A 22949-nucleotide genomic window follows, 5' to 3' on the forward strand; every position below is an offset into this window, starting at 1 on the left:
GAAAGTTTTTGAAGGTCCAAAATAAATAGAGATATATACCATGTTTATGAAACACAGCACTCAATATTCTTAAGATGAAAATTTTCTCTAAATTTATCTATATAGTCAACATCATAATTAGAATTTCAATATAATTTTTTAATACAATTTGAAAAGGTGATCCTAAAGTTTGTGTAGTCCAAATTTACCCCAAAACAGTCTTAAAAGATACCAAGAAACTTGGAAGAATAACATTATGGGATTTCAAGATATATCTAAAAGAACTCAAAAAACTCTACACCAAGAATGCAAATAATCCAATCAACAAATGGGCTAAGGAAATGAATAGACACTTCACAGAAGAAGATTTACAAGAAATCAACAAAAATATGGAAAAATGTTCAACATCTCTAGTAATAAGAGAAATGCAAATCAAAACCACCCTAGGATTCCATCTCACCCCAATTAGAATGGCGATTATCAAGAATACAAGCAATAACAGGTGTTGGCGAGGATGTGGGGAAAAAGGTACACTCATACATTGTTGGTGGGGCTGCAAATTAGTGTAGCCACTCTGGAAAGCAGTGTGGAGATTCCTTAGAAAACTTGGAATGGAACCACCATTTGACCCAGCTATCCCACTCCTTGGCCTATACCCAAAGGACTTAAAATCAGCATACTACAGGGATACAGCTACATCAATGTTCATAGCTGCTCGATTCACCATAGCCAGATTGTGGAACCATCCTAGATGTTCTTCAATTGATGAATGGATAAAGAAACTGTGGTATATATATACAATGGAATATTACTCAGCCATAAAGAATGATAAAATTATGGCATTTGCAGGCAAATGGATGAAATTGGAGAATATCATGCTAATTGAGATAAGCCAATCTCAAAAAACCAAAGGACGAATGATATCGCTAATAAGTGGATGAGGACACATAATGAGGGGAGGGAAGGGTTAGTGTTAGGGTTAGAGTTAGGGTTAGGGAGGGGGGCAAGAATGGAGGAAGGAAGGACTGTACAGAGGGAAAAGAGGGGTGGGAGGGGTGGGAGGGGTGGGGGGAAGGGAAAAAATAACAGAATGAATCAAACAACTTTACTCTATGTAAATTTATGATTACACAAATGGTATGCCTTTACGTCATGTACAAACAGAGAAACAACATGTATCCCATTTGTTTACAATAAGAAAAATAAAAAAAGAAAGAAAAAGATATATCTAAAGATTGCTGTAATCAAAACAATAATATAAGAAAAAAGACAATCTGTGGAAAATAATAGATGCACAATAAATTAATTTTTTTACAAAGATACCAAAATAATTTAATGGATCAGATTTCTACTACTGGTGATGGAAAAACTGGATGTCTACAGGTGAAAAATGTATCCTGAACTTTACACAGTCCATAAAAATTCATTCCAGATATATCCTTAACCTAAATGTAAACACTCAAATTATAAAGTGTCTGTAAGAAAATATGAAAATTCACTATTATAAAATGCAAACTGGGGGGGTTTCAAGATGGCGGACTAGAGGGTGGCTGCATTTCATGTTGCTCCAGGACTCAGGATTCAAAAGAGGAGATATTGAGAGACTTGGGACCAACTCAAAGCACCCTGGTGAGTCTCTCCCATTGGGGAGGCATCCTGGATGGGGCGGTAGTCCTGGAACACAGGGAACTTTGTGAAGTAGAGCTGCCCAGTGAGACACCCCTCCCACCCCAGAGCAGTGAACTCTGACAACTGGGAGCATCATAGAGGAGGCCGCTCAGCACAGTGCTTGGACTCAGAGCAACTACTGGGGCTCCGGGCGGCTGCCCAGAGGAGGAGCTAAGTGGAGAACTGTTTGGACTCAGAGTGACCGCTCCTGAATGCCGGGGCCTGCCCTGAAGAGGAGGAGGAGGAGCATGGCGGGTCACTTGGACTCGGAGTGACTGTACCAGAGCTACAGGCAGTTGCCAGAGGAGGAGCTGCATGGCGAGCTGTTTGGACTCAGAGAGACCACTTCTGAACACCGGGGGCTAGGCAGGAGGAAGAGGAGGAGGAGCGCGGAGGTCGCTTGGACTTGGAGTGACTGCATCAGAGCTCCAGGTGGCTGCTCAGAGGAGGAGGTGAGTGGTGAGTTGTTTGGATTCAAAGCGACCACTCCTGAACACCAGGGGGCTGCCTGGAGGAGGAGCGTGGTGTGTCGCTTGGTCTTGGAGTGGCCACACCAGAGCTCTGCGCGGCTGCCCAGAGGAGGCATGCAGTGGGTCGCTTGACTCAGAGCAACTGCTCCTGAACACCCGGGGGGCTACCCAGAGGAGGAAGAGGAATGGGGCGGGTAACTTGGACTCGGAGTTACTGCCCAGGGCTATGGGTGGTTGGCAGGAGGAGGAGGCACGCAGTGAGTTGCTTGGACTCCTAGTGACTGCACCCGGAACACTGGGCAGCTGTCCGGAGGAAGAGGCGTGCGGTGGGTCGCTGGGACTCGGACCAATTGTACGGGGCTCCAGGTGGATGCTCAAAGGAGGGGCCGCATATCCAGGTGATTAGGTGCAGAACAGGGTCCCAAGACCTAGGAGGCTTCTTGGTGGAAGAGCCGCACAGAGACATGCTTAGGGGCGGAGCGAAGGTTCCAGGACTGTGGGCAGATTCTCTGAGGAGAGGCAGCCTAAGGAGACTCGTCTGCGAAGGGTGAGGCTCCCAGGCCCAGGAGGTAGGTCTGGGCCCCTGGGAACGTTGCAAAGGAAGGCAGTCCAGCCCAGGCGGTAGTTGTAGATTGACAGGAACCTCTAGGAGGGGAACTGACCAGCGAGACCTCCACCGGGTGAGTCTTCCCTGCTGGGTGAGGTTTTCCCACAAGGACTATAAAACCAGAGACACAGGCCCAAACAGGACTTGCCTCAGTCTGCAGCCTAGTTCCCCTTTGGATGACCATTGGTCAACAAGTGGAGGCACCTCTGCCCACTAGCAGGGAATATACTCTACCTGAAGGCCACCACTCCTAGAGAGGCAACTTCCTTGTGGAGCACCCCACTATCAACTTCCTCCAAGACTTCAGCCTACTGAAGACTAAGAGGGGATGTACTAGAAATCTTCAGGGACATTATAAGTAAATAGAGGAAATATCTCAGCAGTCCACTGATACCTGAACAATATGAGAAAATAAGGGAAGAAAATGCCCCAAACAAATCTAGATGTTACATTAATAATATCCAATGAGAGCATGGCAGAAGAAATGACAGAAAAGGAGTTCAGAATGTACATAATTAAAATGATCAGGGAAGCAAACGAAGAGATTACAGAGCAAATGCAGGCACTGAATGAAGAGATGAAAGAGCAAATGCAGGAAGCAAAAGATCATTTCAATAAAGAGTTAGAGATATTGAAAAAAAAAACAAACAGAAATCCTTGATATGAATGAAACAAAAAACCAAATTAAGAACTCCATAGAAAGCATATCCAGTAGGATAGAACACCTGGAAGACAGAACCTTAGACATTGAAGACAAAATATTTAACCTTGAAAACAAAGTTGAACAAACAGAGAAGATGGTAAGAAATCATGAACAGAATCTACAAGAACTATGGGATATCATGAAAAGGCCAAATTTAAGAATTATTGGGATTGAGGAAGGCTTAGAGAAACAAACCAAAGGAATGAACAATCTATTCAATAAAATAGTATCAGAAAATTTCCTAAATCTGAAGAATGAACTGGAAAATCAAGTTCAACAGTCTTATAGGACTCCAAACACACAAAATTACAACAGACCCACAGCAAGGCACATTATAATGAAAATACCAAACATACAAAATAAAGACAGAATTTTAAAGGCTGTGAGAGAAAAGAACCAAGTTACATTCAGGGGGAAACCAATATGGATATCAGCAGATTTTTCAATCCAGACCCTAAAAGATAGAAGGGCCTGAAACAACATTTTTCAAGCCCCAAAAGAAAATGGATGCCAACCAAGAATCTTATACCCAGCAAAACTTACCTTCAAATTTGACGATGAAATAATATCCTTCCATGATAAACAAAAGCTAAAAGGATTTACAAAAAGAAAGCCAGCTGGAGAACATTAAGGGCAAAATATTCCATGAGGAAGAGATGAAAAACAAAGAAGCAAATCAGCAAAGGGAGGAATTATTCTAAAAGAACTGTCAAATAAAGGAGGAACCAAGTCGTGTCAAATAAATAAATAAATAAATAAAATAAAATAAATGAACCAAATGACCTGGAATACAAATCATATCTCAATAATAATCCTGAATGTTAAAGGCCTATATTCATCAATCAAAAGATATAGACTGGCAGATTGGATTAAAAAGAAAGATCCAACAATATGTTTCCTGCAAGAGACTCACCTCATAGAAAAAGATACCCATAGGCTAAAGGTGAAAGGATGGGGAAAAACATACCATGCACATGGACTCAGCAAAAACGCTGGAATATCCATCCTCATTTCAGATAATGTGGACTTCAAGTCAAAGTTAGTCAGAAGGGATAAAGAAGGACATTTCATACTGCTTAAGGGAAGCATAAATCAGCAAGACATAACAATCATAAACATCTATGCCCCAAACAGTGGCTCATCCATGTATATCAAACAAATCCTTCTCAATTTCAGACCAAATAGACTATAACACAATAATACTAGATGATTTTAACACGCCTCTCTCACCACTGGACAGATCTTCCAAACAAAAATTGAACAAAGAAACCATAGATCTCAATAACACAATCTATAATTTAGACTTAACAGACATATATAGAGTATACCATCCAACCAAGAGCGAATACACTTCCTTCTCAGCAGCACATGGATCCTTCTCTAAAACAGACCATATTCTATGTCACAAAGCTACTATTAGCAAACACAAGAAGATAGAAACACAACCTTGTATTCTATCAGATCATAAAGGATTGAAGTTAGAAATAAATGAAAGAGTAAAAAACAGAAACTATTCCAAAACCTGGAGATTAAATAATATGCTATTATACAATGAATGGATAACAGAAGATATTAGGAAGTAAATTAAAAAATTCTTAGAGGTAAATGAGAACAAAGAAACATCATATCAAAATCTCTGGGACACTATGAAAGCAGTACTTAGAGGAAAATTATTTCACGGAGCACATTTAATAAAAGAAGTAAAACTCAACAAATAAACGAAAGCCCTACAAAAAGAAGAACAGACCAGCACCAAAAGTAGTAGAAGACTGGAAATAGTTAAACTCAGAGCTGAAATCAACGAAACTGAACCAAAAAAAAAATACAAAAAATTGATAAAATAAATAGTTGGTTCTTCGAAAAAATAAATAAAATTGATAAACCTTTAGCCACACTAACAAAGAGAAGATAAGAGAAAACCCAAATCACTAAAATTTGGAATGAACAAGGAAATATCACAACAGACACGATTGAAATACAAAACATAATTAGAAGCTATTTTGAAAATCTATACTCCAACAAAATAGAAAATTTCAAAGACATCGGCAGGTTTCTAGAGAGATATGAATTGCCTAAACTGAACGAGGAGGACATACACAATTTATTTTTTTTTTTTATTGTAAACAAATGGGATACATGTTGTTTCTCTGTTTGTACATGGCATAAAGGCATACCATTTGTGTAATCATAAATTTACATAGAGCAATGTTGTTTGATTCATTCTGTTATTTTTTCCCTTCCCCCCACCCCTCCCACCCCTCTTTACCCTCTATACAGTAGTTCCTTCCTCCATACTTGCCCCCCTCCCTAACCCTAACTCTAACCCTTCCCTCCCCCCCATTATGTGTCAACCTCCACTTATTAGCGATATCATTCGTCCTTTGGCTTTTTGAGATTGGCTTATCTCACTTAGCATGATATTCTCCAATTTCATCCATTTGCCTGCAAATGTCATAATTTTATCATTCTTTATGGCTGAGTAATATTCCATAGTATATATATACCACAGTTTCTTTATCCACTCATCAATTGAAGGGCATCTAGGTTGGTTCCACAGTCTGGCTATTGTGAATTGAGCAGCTATGAACATTGATGTGGCTGTATTTCTGTAGTATGCAGATTTTAAGTCCTTTGGGTATAGGCCAAGGAGTGGGATAGCTGGGTCAAATGGTGGTTTCATTCCAAGTTTTCTAAGGAATCTCCACACTGCTTTCCAGAGTGGCTGCACTAATTTGCAGCCCCACCAGCAGTGTATGAGTGTACCTTTCTCCCCACATCCTCGCCAACACCTGTTGTTGCTCGTATTCTTGATAATCGCCATTCTAATTGGGGTGAGATGGAATCTTAGGGTGGTTTTGATTTGCATTTCTCTTATTACTAGAGATGTTGAACATTTTTCCATATGTTTGTTGATTGCTTGTAGATCTTCTTCTGTGAAGTGTCTATTCATTTCCTTAGCCCATTTGTTGACTGGACTGTTTGAATTCTTGGAGTAGAGTTTTTTGAGTTCTTTATAGATTCTGGAGATTAGTGCTCTATCTGAAGTATGATTGGCAAAGATATTCTCCCACTCTGTAGGCTCTTTCTTCGCATTGCTAATAGTTTCCTTTGCTGAGAGAAAGCTTTTTAGTTTGAATCTATCCCAGTGGTTGATTCTAGCTTTTATATCTTGTGCTATGGGAGTCCTGTTAAGGAAGTCTGGTCCTAGACCAACAAGGTGAAGATTTGGACCTACTTTTCCTTCTATAATCTGCAGGGTCTCTGGTCTGATTCCGAGGTCCTTAATCCATTTTGAGTTTAGTTTCGTGCATGGTGAGAGATATGGGTTTAGTTTCATTCTGTTGCATATAGATTTCCAATTCTCCCAGCACCATTTGTTGAAGAGGCTATCTTTTCTCCATTGCATATTTTTGGCCCCTTTGTCTAGTATGAGAAAATTGTATTTATTTGGGTTTGTGTCCGTGTCCTCTATTCTGTACCATTGATCTACCTTTCTATTTTGGTACCAATACCATGCCGTTTTTGTTACTATTGCTTTGTAGTAGAGTTGAAGATCTGGTCTTGCAATACCCCCTGTTTCACTCTTCCTGCTAAGGATTGCTTTAGCTATTCTGGGTTTCTTATTCTTCCCGATGAATTTCATAATTGCCTGCTCTATTTCTGTAAGGTACGTCATTGGGATTTTAATTGGAATTGCATTGAATTTGTATAGCACTTTAGGTAGTATGGCCATTTTGACAATATCAATTCTTCCTATCCAAGAACATGGAAGATCTTTCCATCTTCTAAGGTGTTCTTTAATTTCTTTCTTTAGTGTTGTATAGTTCTCATTGTAGAGGTCTTTCACCTCTTTTGTGAGATTGATTCCCAAGTATTTTATTTTTTTCGAGGCTATTGTGAATGGGGTAGTTTTCCTAATTTCTCTTTCTGAAGATTCATCACTTATGTATAAAAATGCGTTGGATTTATGGGCATTGATCTTGTAACCTGCTACTTTACTGAAATCACTTATGAGTTCTAAGAGTTTTCTGGTGGAATTTCCAGGTTCCTCTAAATATATAATCACACACAATTTAAATAGACCAATTTCAAATACTGAAATAGAAGAAGTCATCAAAAGCCTATCAACAAAGAAAAGTCTGGGACCAGATGGGTTCTCAGCCGACTTCTACAAAACCTTTAAGGAAGAGCTCATTCCAATACTCCTCAAAGTATTCCATAAAATAGAAGAGGAGGGAACCCTCCCAAACTCATTCTATGAAGCCAATATCACACTGATACCTAAACCAGACAGAGACACATCCAGGAAAGAAAATTTCACACCAGTATCCTTAATGAACATCGATGCAAAAATTCTCAACAAAATTTTAGCAAATCGCATACAAAAACATATTAAAAAGATAGTGCACCATGATCAAGTGGGTTTCATCCCACGGATGCAAGGTTGATTCAACATCAGGAAATCAATAAATGTCATTCACCATATCAATAGACTTAAAGTCAAGAACCACATGATTATTTAAATAGATGCAGAAAAAGCATTTGATAAAATACAGCACCCCTTCATGCTCAAAACACTAGAAAAAATAGGGATAGTGGGAACATTCCTTAACATTGTAAAAGCCATCTATGCTAAGCCCATGGCTAATATCATTCTAAATGGTGAAAAACTGAAAGCATTCCCCTTAGAAACTGGAACAAGACAGGGATACCCTCTTTCACCACTTCTATTCAATATCGTCCTTGAAACTCTAGCCAGAGCAATTAGACAGACCAAAGAAATTAAAGGGATACAAATTGGAAAAGAAGAACTCAAATTATCCCTATTTGCTGATGATATAATTGTATACTTAGAGGAACCAGGAAATTCCACCAGAAAACTTTTAGAACTCATAAGTGAATTCAGTAAAGTAGCGGGATATAAGATCAATGCACATAAATCTAATGCATTTTTATACATAAGTGATGAATATTTGGAAAGAATTTTCAGGAAAACTACCCCATTCACAATAGCCTCGAAAAAAATAAAATACGTGGGAATCAATCTCACAAAAGAGGTGAAAGACTTCTACAATGAGAACTACAGAACACTAAAGAAAGACATTAAAGAAAACCTTAGAAGATGGAAAGATCTCCCATGTTCTTGGATAGGAATAATTAATATTGTCAAAATGGCCATACTACCTAAAGTGCTATACAGATTCAATGCAATTCCAATTAAAATCCCAATGACGTACCTCACAGAAATAGAGCAAGCAACTATGATATTCATCTGGAAGAATAAGAAAGTCAGAATAGCTAAAGCAATCCTTAGCAGGAAGAGTGAAACAGGGGGTATCACAGTACCAGATCTTCAACTCTACTACCAAGCAATAGTAACAAAAACAGCATGGTTTTGGTACCAAAATAGATAGGTAGATCAATGGTACACAATAGAGGACATGGACACAAACCCAAATAAATACAATTTTCTCTTACTAGACAAAGGTGCCAAAAATATGCAATGGAGAAAAAATAGCCTCTTCAACAAATGGTGCTGGGAGAATTGGAAATCCATATGCAACAGAATGAAGCTAAACCCATATCTCTCACCATGCACGAAACTAAACTCAAAATGGATCAAGGAACTCAGAATCAGACCAGAGACCCTGCAGATTATAAAAGAAAAAAAATAGGTCCAGATCTTCAACATGTCGGCTTGAGACCAGACTTCCTCAACAGGACTCCCATAGTACAAGAAATAAAAGCAAGAATCAATAACTGGGATAGATTCAAACTAAAAAGTTTTCTCTCAGGAAAGGAAACTATCAGCAATGCCAAGAAAGAGCCTACAGAGTGGGAGAAAATATTTGCCAATCATACTTCAGATAGTGCACTAATCTCTAGAATCTATAAAAAACACAAAAAACTCTACACCAAGAATACAAATAATCCAATCGACAAATGGGCTAAGGAAATGAATAGACACTACACAGAAGAAGATCTACAAGCAATCAACAAACATATGGAAAAATGTTCAACATCTCTAGTAATAAGAGAAATGCAAATCAAAACCACCCTAAGATTCCATCTCACCCAATTAGAATGGTGATTATCAAGAATACAAGCAACAACAGGTGTTGGTGAGGATGTGGGGAGAAAGGTACACTCATACATTGCTGGTGGGGCTGCAAATTAGTGCAGCCCCTCTGGAAAGCAGTGTGGAGATTCCTTAGAAAACTTGGAATGGAACCACCATTTGACCCAGCTATCCCACTCCTTGGCCTATCCCCAAAGGACTTAAAATCAGCATATTACAGAGATGCAGCCACATCAATGTTCATAGCTGCTCAATTCACCATAGTCAGATTGTGGAACCAACCTAGATGCCCTTCAGTTGATGAATGGATAAAGAAACTGTGGTATATATATACAATGGAATATTGTTCCGCCATGAAGAATGATAGAATTATGGCATTTGCAGGCAAATGGATGAAATTAGAGAATATCATGCTAAGTGAGATAAACCAATCTCAAAAAACCAAAGGACAAATGATCTCGCTGATAAGTGGATCATGACACATAATGGGGGTGGGAGGGGTTAGTGTTAGGGTTAGAGTTAGGGTTAGGGAGGGGGGCAAGAATGGAGGAAGGACTGTATAGAGGGAAAAGAGGGGAGGGAGGGGAGGGGGGAAGGGAAAAATAACAGAATGAATTAAACAACATTACCCTATGTAAATTTATGATTACACAAATGGTATACCTTTATGCCAAGTACAAACAGAGAAACAACATGTATCCCATTTGTTTACAATAAAAAAAAAAAAAGAAAAAAAATGCAGACTGGATAAATTTAGTTCCATCTATATTTTAAAAAAATTGTTTCTCAAAATATAGTACTAAGAATTTCTGAAAAGAAATCACAGACTGAGAGAAATAAAGAAACAGAGGTCTATTTTTAAAAAGTGGTAAATATGAATAAAATATAAAATAGGACTGGGGATGTCGCTCAATAGTTAAGCACCCCTGGGTTCAATTCCTGGTACCAAAAGGAAAAATAAAACATTTCAGCTGCACTGTTTTCTCATGGGACAAGTACCATACCTATGGCTTGTCATTGACCACAACATCACTGTGCAGTGCATGACTGAAAAGATGGACAACGGACAATAAGCACTTGAAAAGTTTCTCCCATCATTAGTCATTAACAAAACAAAAAATTAAAATGCCAACAGCAGACTGTCCTATCCTAGTGTTCTTTCAGATTGGTCAGATTTCAGACCTGTTTTCCAAAGTTCCCAGGCACTTGGTGCCCTATTTGGGGTTTGGTTGGGTTTTTTTTTTTTTTTTTTTAACACCACATTCTTGTTTTATTGATATCAATAAAATCAAGTATTTGATATCTTTCACCCTGATTCCTATTTTGATTTCTTTTTTTTTTAATTTTATTGTAAACAAATGGGATACATGTTGTTTCTCTGTACATGGCATAAAGGTATACCATTTGTGTAATCATAAATTTACATAGAGTAATGTTGTTTAATTCATTCTGTTATTTTTTCCCTTCCTCCCACCCCTCCCACCCCTCTTTTCCCTCTATACAGTGCTTCCTTCCTCCATACTTTCCCCCCTCCCTAACCCTAACTCTAACCCTAACACTAACCCTTCCCTCCCCCTATTATGTATCATCATCCACTTATTAGCGATATTATTCGTCCTTTGGTTTTTTGAGATTGGCTTATCTCACTTAGCATGATATTCTCCAATTTCATCCATTTGCCTGCAAATGCCATAATTTTATCATTCTTTATGGCTGAGTAATATTCCATTGTATATATATATACCACAGCTTCTTTATCCACTCATCAACTGAAGGGCATCTAGGTTGGTTCCACAGTCTGTCTATTGTGAATTGAGCAGCTATGAACATTGATGTGGCTGTATCTCTGTAGTATGCTGATTTTAAGTCCTTTGGGTATAGGCCAAGGAGTGGGATAGCTGGGTCAAATGGTGGTTCCATTCCAAGTTTTCTAAGGAATCTCCACACTGCTTTCCAGAGTGGCTGCACTAATTTGCAGCCCCACCAGCAACGTATGAGTGTACCTTTCTCCCCACATCCTCGCCAACACCTGTTGTTGCTTGTATTCTTGATAATCGCCATTCTAATTGGGGTGAGATGGAATCTTAGGGTGGTTTTGATTTGCATTTCTCTTGTTACTAGAGATGTTGAGCATTTTTCCATATGTTTGTTGATTGCTTGTAGATCTTCTTCTGTGTAGTGTCTATTCATTTCCTTAGCCCATTTGTCGACTGGATTATTTGAATTCTTGGAGTAGAGTTTTTTGAGTTCTTTATAGATTCTGGAGATTAGTGCTCTATCTGAAGTATGATTGGCAAAGATTTTCTCCCACTCTGTAGGCTCTTTCTTGGCATTGCTGATAGTTTCCTTTGCTGAGAGAAAGCTTTTTAGTTTGAATCTATCCCAGTTATCGATTCTTTCTTTTATTTCTTGTGCTATGGGAGGGTTTTTAAATGTAGCTGTTTGTTGTTACACTATCAACACTTCTCCCCTCCCCTCCTCTGCTTACCTCCAGTTTGTACTTTTCACTCCCTGGTGAGTTGGCTCTGTGCTTCCTTGTCCCCTAAGAATGCTGTGGGTGTAGATCATGCTTATGTGGATTTCCTTTTTCTTTTCCATTCAGTTTTTAGGAGGAGGGGAAGGGATATTGAGATCGGCAGGTCTACCATCATCCTATTTCCTAGAGCATCCTCATTGACTTAGGTTGAAATCTTCATCTGAATTTAAAACAATAATATACCATGAGTCTAATTACTGGTTTTGTTGATTTTTGGCTTTAGTTTATATTCATTAATGCATATTGGGATTTTAACTTGTGGACTCACTTTGTGTGACATGTTTTTATAAGTCTCTATGCCTTTTTCCTGTCTCCCCCCAAAGTGCTGGATTTTATCAACCTAACAGTTTTGCGTTTGCTGCCACCCAGACAGACCTTCCTACACAGCAGTAGCAAATCTTTTAACTGAATTTTGAGTTTCTTCTTTCTTTGTGGTTTTGGGGAAATCACAGTGGTAGCAGAAAGCTTTAATTATTTCCCGGTTCCCAAGGCTGAATCTGTGTCTTCTTACCTCCCTAAGTTTACAACTTGCTGAAAGATGTGTCTTACACTATGGCCAGCACATTTATTCAGTCTCCTCTCATTTTTGAGTCTCATCCTACAATCACCCCTGGCTTCTGTCATAAGCCCCACTTTAGATTCATATGAAGCATTTTCATTCTCCTTTATCCACAGAAATAATCTGATTCTGATTCTCTTCGTGGACTTAAAGACAGAGAGCTCTGAACAGCTGCAGCTTCAATTCTGCACATTGGATTGTGTTTCTGGTCCTCAGAGTATTTATCTTGTTTTTAAGCACAAGAGTCAAGTCTTTTCAGTTTTCATTTTTTATATTTTATCCAACATTGGTATGTGTCTGAAACAGATGGATGCATCAAACTATAATGTTATGGAGGCATTCTGTCCAAATATTTTCAGATTAACATGAGAAATTGCAGATCTTTAGACTAGAATCAGAAAACCCTCCCTAGAGGATGACATGTTATCAACATGTACAGCATAGGACTTACTATGTGCCCAGCAGTATCTCTGTTGTTTTACATACATTATTCTCATCTGTATTTCTCTAAGTGGAAAGACAGAATGGACAAGTAAATTACCCAGGATCCCTCAGCCAGCATATGACAGAAGTGGTATAAAAATCCAGTACAGCCTCTGTTCCAGGTAAATACCATGACCAATGTATCAAGCAGTTAATGTTTATTCCTTAGTATTAAGGAAATAATTTAGGAGGAAGAAAAATAGCCAAGTCCTTCATGGCTAAAGTTTCCTTCTTGCACTGAAAATCCATAACAATGATTATTTCAATAGATGCAGAAAAAGCATTTGATAAAATACAGCACCCCTTCATGCTCAAAACACTAGAATAAATAGGGATAGTGGGAACATTCCTTAACATTGTAAAGGCCATCTATGCTAAGCCCATGGCTAATATCATTCTAAATGGTGAAAAACTGAAAGCATTCCCTCTAAAAACTGGAACAAGGCGGGGATGCCCTCTTTCACCACTTCTATTCAACATCGTCCTTGAAACTCTAGCCAGAGCAATTAGACCAAAGAAATTAAAGGGATACGAATAGGAAAAGAAGAACTCAAATTATCCCTATTTGCTGATGATATGATTATATACTTAGAGGAATCAGGAAATTCCACCAGAAAACTTTTAGAACTCATAAGTGAATTCAGTAAAGTAGCGGGATATAAGATCAATGCACATAAATCTAATGCATTTTTATACATAAGTGATGAATCTTTGGAAAGAATTTTCGGGAAAACTACCCCATTTACAATAGCCTCAAAAAATAAAATACTTGGGACTCAATCTCACAAAAGAGGTGAAAGACCTCTACAATGAGAACTACAGAACACTAAAGAAAGAAATTAAAGAAAACCTTAGAAGATGGAAAGATCTCCCATGTTCTTGGATAGGAAGAATTAATATTGTCAAAATGGCCATACTACCAAAAGTGCTATACAGATTCAATGCAATTCCAATTAAAATCCCAAGATGTACCTTACAGAAATAGAGCAAGCAATTATGAAATTCATCTGGAAGAATAAGAAACCCAGAATAGCTAAAGCAATCCTTCCCAGAAAGAGTGAAGTAGTTGGTATCGCAGTACCAGATCTTCAACTCTACTACAAAGCAATAGTAACAAAAACAGCATGGTATTGGTACCAAAATAGAAATGGTACAGAATAGAGGAAACAGACTCAAACCCAAATAAATACAATTTTCTCATACTAGACAAAGGTGCCAAAAATATGCAATGGAGAAAAGATAGCCTCTTCAACAAATGGTGCTGGGAAAACTGGAAATCCATATGCAACAGAATGAAATTAAACCCCTATCTCTCACCCTGCACAAAACTCAACTCAAAATGGATCAAGGACCTCGGAATCAGACCAGAGACCCTGCATCTTATAGAAGAAAAAGTTGGTCCAGATCTTCAACATGTCAGCTTAGGACCAGACTTCCTTAACAGGACTCCCATAGCACAAGAAATAAAAGCAAGAATCAATAACTGGGATAGAGTCAAACTAAAAAGCTTTCTCTCAGCAAAGGAAACTATCAGCAATGCGAAGAGCCTACAGAGTAGGAGAAAATCATTGTCAATCATACTTCAGATTGAGCACTAATCTCCAGAATCTAAAAAACTCAAAAATCTCTACATCAAGAATGCAAATAATGCAATTGACAAATGGGCTAAGGAAATAAATAGACACTTCACAGAAGAAGATGTATGAGCAATCAACAAACATATGGAAAAATGTTCAACATCTCTAGCAATAAGAGAAATGCAAATCAAAACCACCCTAAGATTCCATCTCAACCCAATTAGAATGGCGATTATCAAGAATACAAGCAAGAACAGGTGTTGGTGAGGATGTGGGGAGAAAGGTACACTCATACATTGCTGGTGGGGCTGCAAATTAGTGCAGCCCCTCTGGAAAGCAGTGTGAAGATTCCTTAGAAAACTTGGAATGGAACCACCATTTGACCCAGCTATCCCACTCCTTGGCCTATACCCAAAGGACTTAAAGTCAGCATGCTACAGAGATACAGCCACATCAATATTCATAGCTACTAAATTCACAATAGCCAGACTGTGAAACCAACCTAGATGCCCTTCAATTGATGAATGAATAAAGAAACTGGGTATATATATACAATGGAATATTACTCAGCCATAAAGAATGATAAAATTATGGCATTTGCAGGCAAATGGATGAAATTGGAAAATATCATGCTAAGTGAGATAATCCAATCTCAAAAAACCAAAGGACGAATGATCTCACTGATAAGTGGATGACGACACATAATGGGGGGTGGAGGGGTTAGTGTTAGTGTTAGAGTTAGGATTAGGTTGGGGGGCAAGAGTGGAGGAAGGAAGGACTGTATAGAGGGAAAAGGGGTGGAGGAAGGGAAAAAAATAACAGAATGAATCAAACAACATTACCCTATGTAAATTTATATTACACAAATGGTATGCCTTTACTCCATGTACAAACAGAGAAACAACATGTATCCCATTTGTTTACATTAAAATAAAAATTAAAAAAAATAAAGCCCATGAGAAAAAAAAAATCCATAACAGCTTTTTCAGGATGTTTATAAAATACTTTGAGATCTTCTGATGAAATCACCCTTAGCAAAAGTCACTTTCCTCCACGCTAATAGAACCAATTGTACCAGCATTCATTCTTTTCCAGGCAGTTCTGATGAAGAGTAGTTCCAGATATTCTGCTATTTTAACAGCATCTTCCAAGCCTTTTAATATTCTTGGTCTACAGCGTGAGTAATGCTTATGTCCACTCGGTGGTAACTTCCCATGATCCACCTGCCCTACCTGCTTAGAGCTGTCCCACACACACAGCTCCTTTAGAGAGAGAAAACATGGAGCCAGGCTGAATCTGGTCCTCTGTCTCCACACCTCCCCATCTTACCATAAAACTGAGACTAGCAAGACAAGAAGGAAAAGGGGCCATTCAGGAATTTTCTTCTTTCTAAAATGCACATTGGTGTTTGTTTCATCAAGGGGAATTTTCCTCATGAGCATTAATCAGCTTTTCACCTTCCATGGGCTCTTTCTCTCTCTTACGAATGTGTGGAATTTTAGGAAGATTAAAAAAAAGAAAAAGACTCCTTCATAATTCTCATTCCTACAAATGCTTGAAATCCTTAACCTTCAACCTTAATTTCCTTACAATCAACTGCTGAAATTATAGTACTAGAACTCTCTTTTTTTAAAAAGATGCCTCCTTTTTAAATTAAATCTCTTTCATTCAATCCTCATTTTGTAAAAACATCATTCTTCTCCCATGATTCTTCTCCCATGCTTGGCTTCTCCATGTCTCTATAATATGACATTGTCATTTCCTATAATTTTGAGTAGCTCCCTCTCCGTTTTTGACCTCCACATTTCTTACTTCACAATCTCTTCTTTCTAGACTTCATTCACCTTTAGGCATTCACCTCTTCCTTCTGCAGATGGATGGCTTGGAGTCCTTAGGTGGGCCTTCAGTTCTGTCCACAGTGCTACTGAACACTGGGTTATTTATTTTCTTGGAACTTCCAGTATCACTTCAAATCCATCTTGCCTAAAATGAAATATAGTAAGTTCTCAAAAAAATCTTAACTCTTCTTTTGTCCTTGATAGTTTCCCACAGAAAATTCATTTTTTTAAAATTTTATTATTATAATTTTTTGAGGGTGGGTACTGGGGATTAAATTCAGTGGCACTCAACCACTGAGCCACATCTCCAGCCCTATTTTCTATTTTATTTAGAGACAGGGTCTCACTGGGTTGCTTGTCACCTTGCTGTTGCTGAGGCTGGCTTTGAACTCATGATCCTCCTATCTCAGCCTTCCGAGCTGCTGAGATTACAGGCATGCACCACCATACCTGGCGACTTTATTTTTTAAGAGTGACTGAGCATCAAGTCCTATTTTTGTTTTCCTTATCAAAATCTGTTGTCTCTGTTCATCTTCCTTCCTACTCATGTTGTGCTACTTCACACTGTATTATTAAAAATATTTTATTCCCCTTAGCTTTTGGCTGCTCTCTGCTTCCAGTGTCTTTCTAGAGTAATGCAAGCTGAACTCTAATGCAGATCTGGCTTCATACAGCACCATTTTCCTCACATGATATCCCTCAAAATGATGAATCTAGCGCTGCTGTCTACGAATTTCCGTGTTTTAATATGACACGTGGGTCCTCCAACTCTCATCTGCTGTTCTCCCTACCACGAACTCTGCTGCAGGCATCCTAGCCTCTGTGCTCTGTATCAACCCCATCAGACGCTGCTCTTCACAGGATTTTCACTCTGGCCATTTCTTTTGCCTGCAAAGTTTTTTTTTTTTTCTCTAAATATTAGCATATCCAGCCTCTTACCTCCTTCAAGTCTTTCTTCAAATGTCACCTAGCACTCCCAGCTCTTTCACTCTGCTCCTCTTTTCCCTTTTTATAAAATATAAAATTATGTAAAATGTGTTATACGCCATACTCATTTTGGACCATTTTATCCACTAACTCATACAAGAGAACATAAGCTTCATTGGAATTTTTATTTGATTTGTTCATCTGTACAACAATGCCCAGCACCATTCCAGCCATGTGACAGGTGCTGAATGCACATTTGTTGAGTGAATGAGCATAAAGCCAATACACATAAATAGTTTTCAAATGACATATTTCAAGAGGTTCTGTGGAAATCAAAAGTTCTATAATACAACATCATCACTGGAATGATTTTCAGTAAGTATTTTAAAGAAAGCCCAGTTATAGAAAAGACATGTAAGCCAAGATGGGAAGGATGAAATGCTGGGAATTAGAGTGGTGATAGGCAAGTGTGGGGGTGAAGAAGGATATGGTAAGAAGAAGCAGAGGGAGTGGTTCCTAGAAATGTGCTGGCCGTGGGGTGTGGTTGCACATTCCTGTAATCCCAGCAGTTCAGGGAGGTTGATTCAGGAAGATTGCAAGTTCAAAGCCAGCCTCAGTAATTTAGCAAGGTGCTGAACAACTCGGTGAGACCCTGTCTCTAAATAAAATACGAAAAAGCCTGGGGATGTGGCTGAGTGATAGAGCATCTCTGTGTTCAAATGTTGTTACAAAAGAAAAAAGTGCTGGCTGAAGAGTTTAGTATTTTCTAAGAGCAGAAGGAAAATGAAGCTGTGCTAGAGAATAGCAGATGAACTGGAGATCAGCATGAGATGAAACCAGAGGGGCAAGCCAGCGACAAGCTAAAAACACAAAGGAGGAATCATTATATAATCTTACGAAGAGAAATGACCAAATTTGATTTGGATCTGTAAAGGTCACTCTGACTAATGCATGTTAGAGTAGATTATAAGGAAGCAAGAATGGAAACAGAGAGACCAACTCAGAGACCAAAAGTAGGATCTGAGTCCTCAAAACATAATTTGCTGAGAAAACTTCATGCACACCAAGATAAAAATTATTTCCTATAACACACTGTAGTTTTTAAAGAACTTTGATATTATTATTTCAACTGAAAAATAACAGTGTATGAAGTAATTGACTCTCATCCTTGTCCATTCTAATCCAAGGGGACTAGAATATTGTTGAAGGCAAATAATATCTTGGACTTTTTTTCTAAATCATCAATCACAGCATTGGAATAGAAACCGGAACCCACAATAAAATCCGAATACTTCACTAGTTATAATCAGTAATGGTGTGCAAAGGCTAAGCCTAAGTCTTCAGACCAGAAGCCAAAACCACTGTGTCAATTCTAAGCAGTTAGAATAAAAGTTTAGATTCAATCTCAGACATTTCAAATGAATCATCTTGACGTTTAGAGTACTCCTCTAAAGAACGATACTAATCCTTGAGGCAGTCAGTTCAAACTCCAAAACGTCTCTATCCATCAATTTTTCCCATTGTCACTGCCACTAGCCAGTCTAGACACCATCATCTGCCCCTTGGACTATTGTGTCTCTTAGCTGGTCCTTCTGTTTTCATTCTTGCTTCCTTATTTGGTTCTATATGTATGATTTTCTATCATAGCTGACCTAAAGTGAATGCCAACCTAGGTGGTTATTATTGGTCCCTACAAATATTGATGTCAATCTTAATTTCATTTGTAATGCTTTGCATGATTTAGGTTCCTTTGAGAATTATAAAGCAAACGATTTCTAACATGTGTTGTCTATTTTAAACTCTCAATCTCTTGTAAGTGCAGTGTTACACAGAACCTTCATATATGTGTCTGCCAAAATGATCATAACCAAGTGCAATCGCCTATTAAGATGGCAGGATTTATCATCAATTGTCCATAGAATACGTGGCATTCTAACATCCTAAAAAGATAGTGGAGAGTTTTCCAGAATATGAGTCAAAATAGGCAGAAGAATATGGTCTTATTTATAAAAATCCAACATGAACAGGTCAGATACTGGTACTGGGGAAAGAAAGGTTGAAATCTCTGTGCTGGTACTCATATACTTTACCCTTCTACATCTTCTGCCTCCTCTTTAATGGATCAATAATGTGATACCTCTGGACCTCATTTTCCTCACTTACAAAGAAAAAAGTTTGGATTAGATGATGTTTCTGGTTATTGTCTATCTTGACACTCATGGGTCTCTGAGACCCCTTTAATTACCAAAATGGGCACACTGATGAATACCCCCAAATCCCAAAGTCCAAGAAAGCAAGTCAACAAAGGTGAGAAATCCTTTTCTTCTGGCTATCTTTTCGTTTTACTACTACAAAGTCTCTACAGGATCTTTGCAAACTATCAGAAAACCAGATCAAGTATTTTCCTTTCTTCTAACTTGCCTAACAGGGAAAGAATGGAGCCAACTTTCGTGAAACTTGGAGATTATAAAATTAAGGCAGCGAATAGTTATCACTTAAGAGATATAAAATTACAAATATCAAGTTACTTTTTGAGAAGTAAATGTTTACTTAAAATGAGGAACAAAATAAAAAATTGCAAATTTAAAATAGCTTACACTTATCACCAAATCCGGAAAAAATAATGTGGTTTATTAATTGACTAATATACCTTTGCACTGCTTTTACTTACATTTTTATCTACACACCCTTTGAAAGCCTCTTTATAGGCCAATATGACATTTTGTAATATTTTCTATATATGGAAAAACTAATTCATTCTTTCCTCTAGAGGGCTTTACTGAAACTTTAAAAATTGTTAAGTATAGATAAGCGTCTTCAGCTTCACTATTATCAGAATCATCATGTATCTTTTTTCAATTTTGCTAAATGTGATGCCTCTATCAAGATTCTTACATATTTGAATCACAAGATTTTAGGACACTTCACATTTGTTTCTGCATCAATTAAGCAGGTGCATGTGTGTATGTGTATATAAATGTACATATATCATTATATTGATTATATTGAATATACAGAAATATGGTTATATAGGTAATTTATTCTTATTCAATAATTATATCATTAGATCAAGAGTTCATTTATGAATTTATGCTGTTTTTTCATTTCTTCTGAATAAATTAATTTTTTTTTTGGTACCAGAAATTGAACCCAGGAGTGTTCAACCACTGAGTCGTATCCCCAGCCCTTTTTATTTTGTTTATTTATTTCCCACATTTTAATTGGTGCATTATAGTTGTACATATTGATGGGATTTGTTGTTACATATTCGTAACTGCACACAAAACAACAATATAATTTGGCCAATATCACTCCCCAGCATTTCCCCACCTCCCATCCCTTTGTCCCTTTCCTCTGTTTATCTCCCTTTGATTTTTAAGAGATACACCTCTACCTTGGTTTTCTTTTTCCTCTCTCGCTTCTGTGTATGAGAGAAAACGTATGACCCTTAGCCTTCTGAGTTTGACTTATTGCACTTAACAATCTCTAGTTCCATCCATTTCATTTTCATTATGGCTGAATAAAATTCTATCGTGCATATATACCACATTTTCTTTATCTGTCCAGCCCTTGATGGACACCTAGGCTGGTACTATAGTTTGGCTATTGTGAATTGTGCTGTATAAACAAGGGCATGCATGTATCACTGTAGTAAGACGACTTTAATTCTTCAGGATATATGCCAAGGAGTGGTATAGCTGGGTCATATGGTGGTTCCATGCCTAGTCTTTTTTTTTTTTTTTCTTATAATAAATCTTTTACTGTTTCCCACATCACATGTTTGCTGAAGAAATAATACATGTCATTCAGACTAAGGGTTATTGTAGACTGCTGAGGGAAACATGAAATTCTGGAGGTTTCAGCAGTACTATGAAACCCAGAAATATGGAAAGTGTAAAACTTAGAAAAGGATGTAACATATGATTAATGATGCCTCGTGGAAAACCTTTGGAACCCATATTTGCTGTTGTGATCACTAGATTCATTTAAGCTACAGGAGTTGAAAAGCAGTACCCTTGTAAGTGAAAAACACCTCTGAGTTCTTTAAATGTGGTTGTAATTTAAGTTCTAAAGGCTTTTACCCTTTTGGTCATTCTTCATACTTCTGGAAATATGGTCAACTTCATGACCATATAATCTACAGTTCCTGGAAAACACATTTTTCACCTCCACATCTGTAGCTAACACTGGGACAGAACAGAAACTTAATTGACCCCAGATGTCAATCAAAAGAAAGTTCTGGAGAAAGTTTGCTGTTCTCAGAATTGTCCAGCCAATGATTAAGGCCCAGGCCATGGAATAGAATAGTCAACCAAGAGCCTGCATGTCCAAATATTGGAAAATCTTTTCATGTACTATGCCAAGTGCAAAATTAACTGAATTCCACAAAGTTAATTCCTTAATCTACCTCTCTACTTCTGGAGGGAAACAATGGATATTTTGACATTTTTTAGACAGATGATTCCAGGTTTTTCCTTCTTAAGCACCTTAACAAGAAATTTTGCTCTTCTGGCTTAGTAAAACATAATTTCACAATGCTTCAGAAAAGCTTACCTGACAATTTCTTTGCAAAATAGGTATATGTGTATGATTTGGATTGCTAATCACCAGAATAGCATTTGGTGGATCAACATAATCAGGTAGTCCATTTCTTTCCAATAATACTCTATGTCTACAATAATACTCTTCCTTCCTTAATATTGGGTTTTACCAACCAGTTCTCTGTTCTCCAATGATGATGGACCACTTGATATGGAATCAATGTTCCCACTCCCAGGTAAAATGTCTGACTTAAGAGATTTATGGATGAAAAAAGATCAATATATAAACCGCTGGATTCTCCAGTGTACAAGAAAATCAAGCAGGGCAAGACTTGGGTCCCATACTAACCTATTTATGGTTTCTACTTGTGTCTCTCAAACTCATGTGTTTCTTGATGCCCTGTTTAGAGTTCCCTTTCTGGCAAGTGAGGCCCACCAGGAGTATGGGTCAGTCCATCTTCACAATGTCCCAGATGGTCTCACGGATCCTACTGCTTCTCAGTTGTAGTTCATGGAAGACCGCTGCAGGGACTTTGTGCCTTGTGACTACTGGGGCTTTTGCTAGAGGGAAACCGTTGTATCTCTACATTGCTCTAATGAGTTAGAATGCATTTTGACACATTGTACACACATGGAGCATAACTTCTCATTCCTCTGGTAGTACATGGTGCAGAGTCACACTGGAAGGGTAATGATGCATGTATACAGGATAAACATGTTGGTCTCATTTCACTGTCCTTCCCACCTCACATTCCCTCCCCTCCCCTCGCTCCTCTCCGTAAAATCTAAAGTTCCTTCATTCTTCCCTACCTCCTCCTCCATTGTGGATCATCATCCACTTATCAGAGAAAACATTCAACCTTTGGATTTTTGGATCTGACTTTTATCACTTAACATGATATTCTCTAGTTCCATCTATTTACCTGCAAATGCCATGATTTCATTCTTCGTAGCTGAGTAATATTCCATTGTGTATATATAC

Source organism: Sciurus vulgaris, assembly GCF_902686455.1.
Source record: "Sciurus vulgaris genome assembly, chromosome: 13".
NCBI lineage: Eukaryota > Metazoa > Chordata > Mammalia > Rodentia > Sciuridae > Sciurus > Sciurus vulgaris.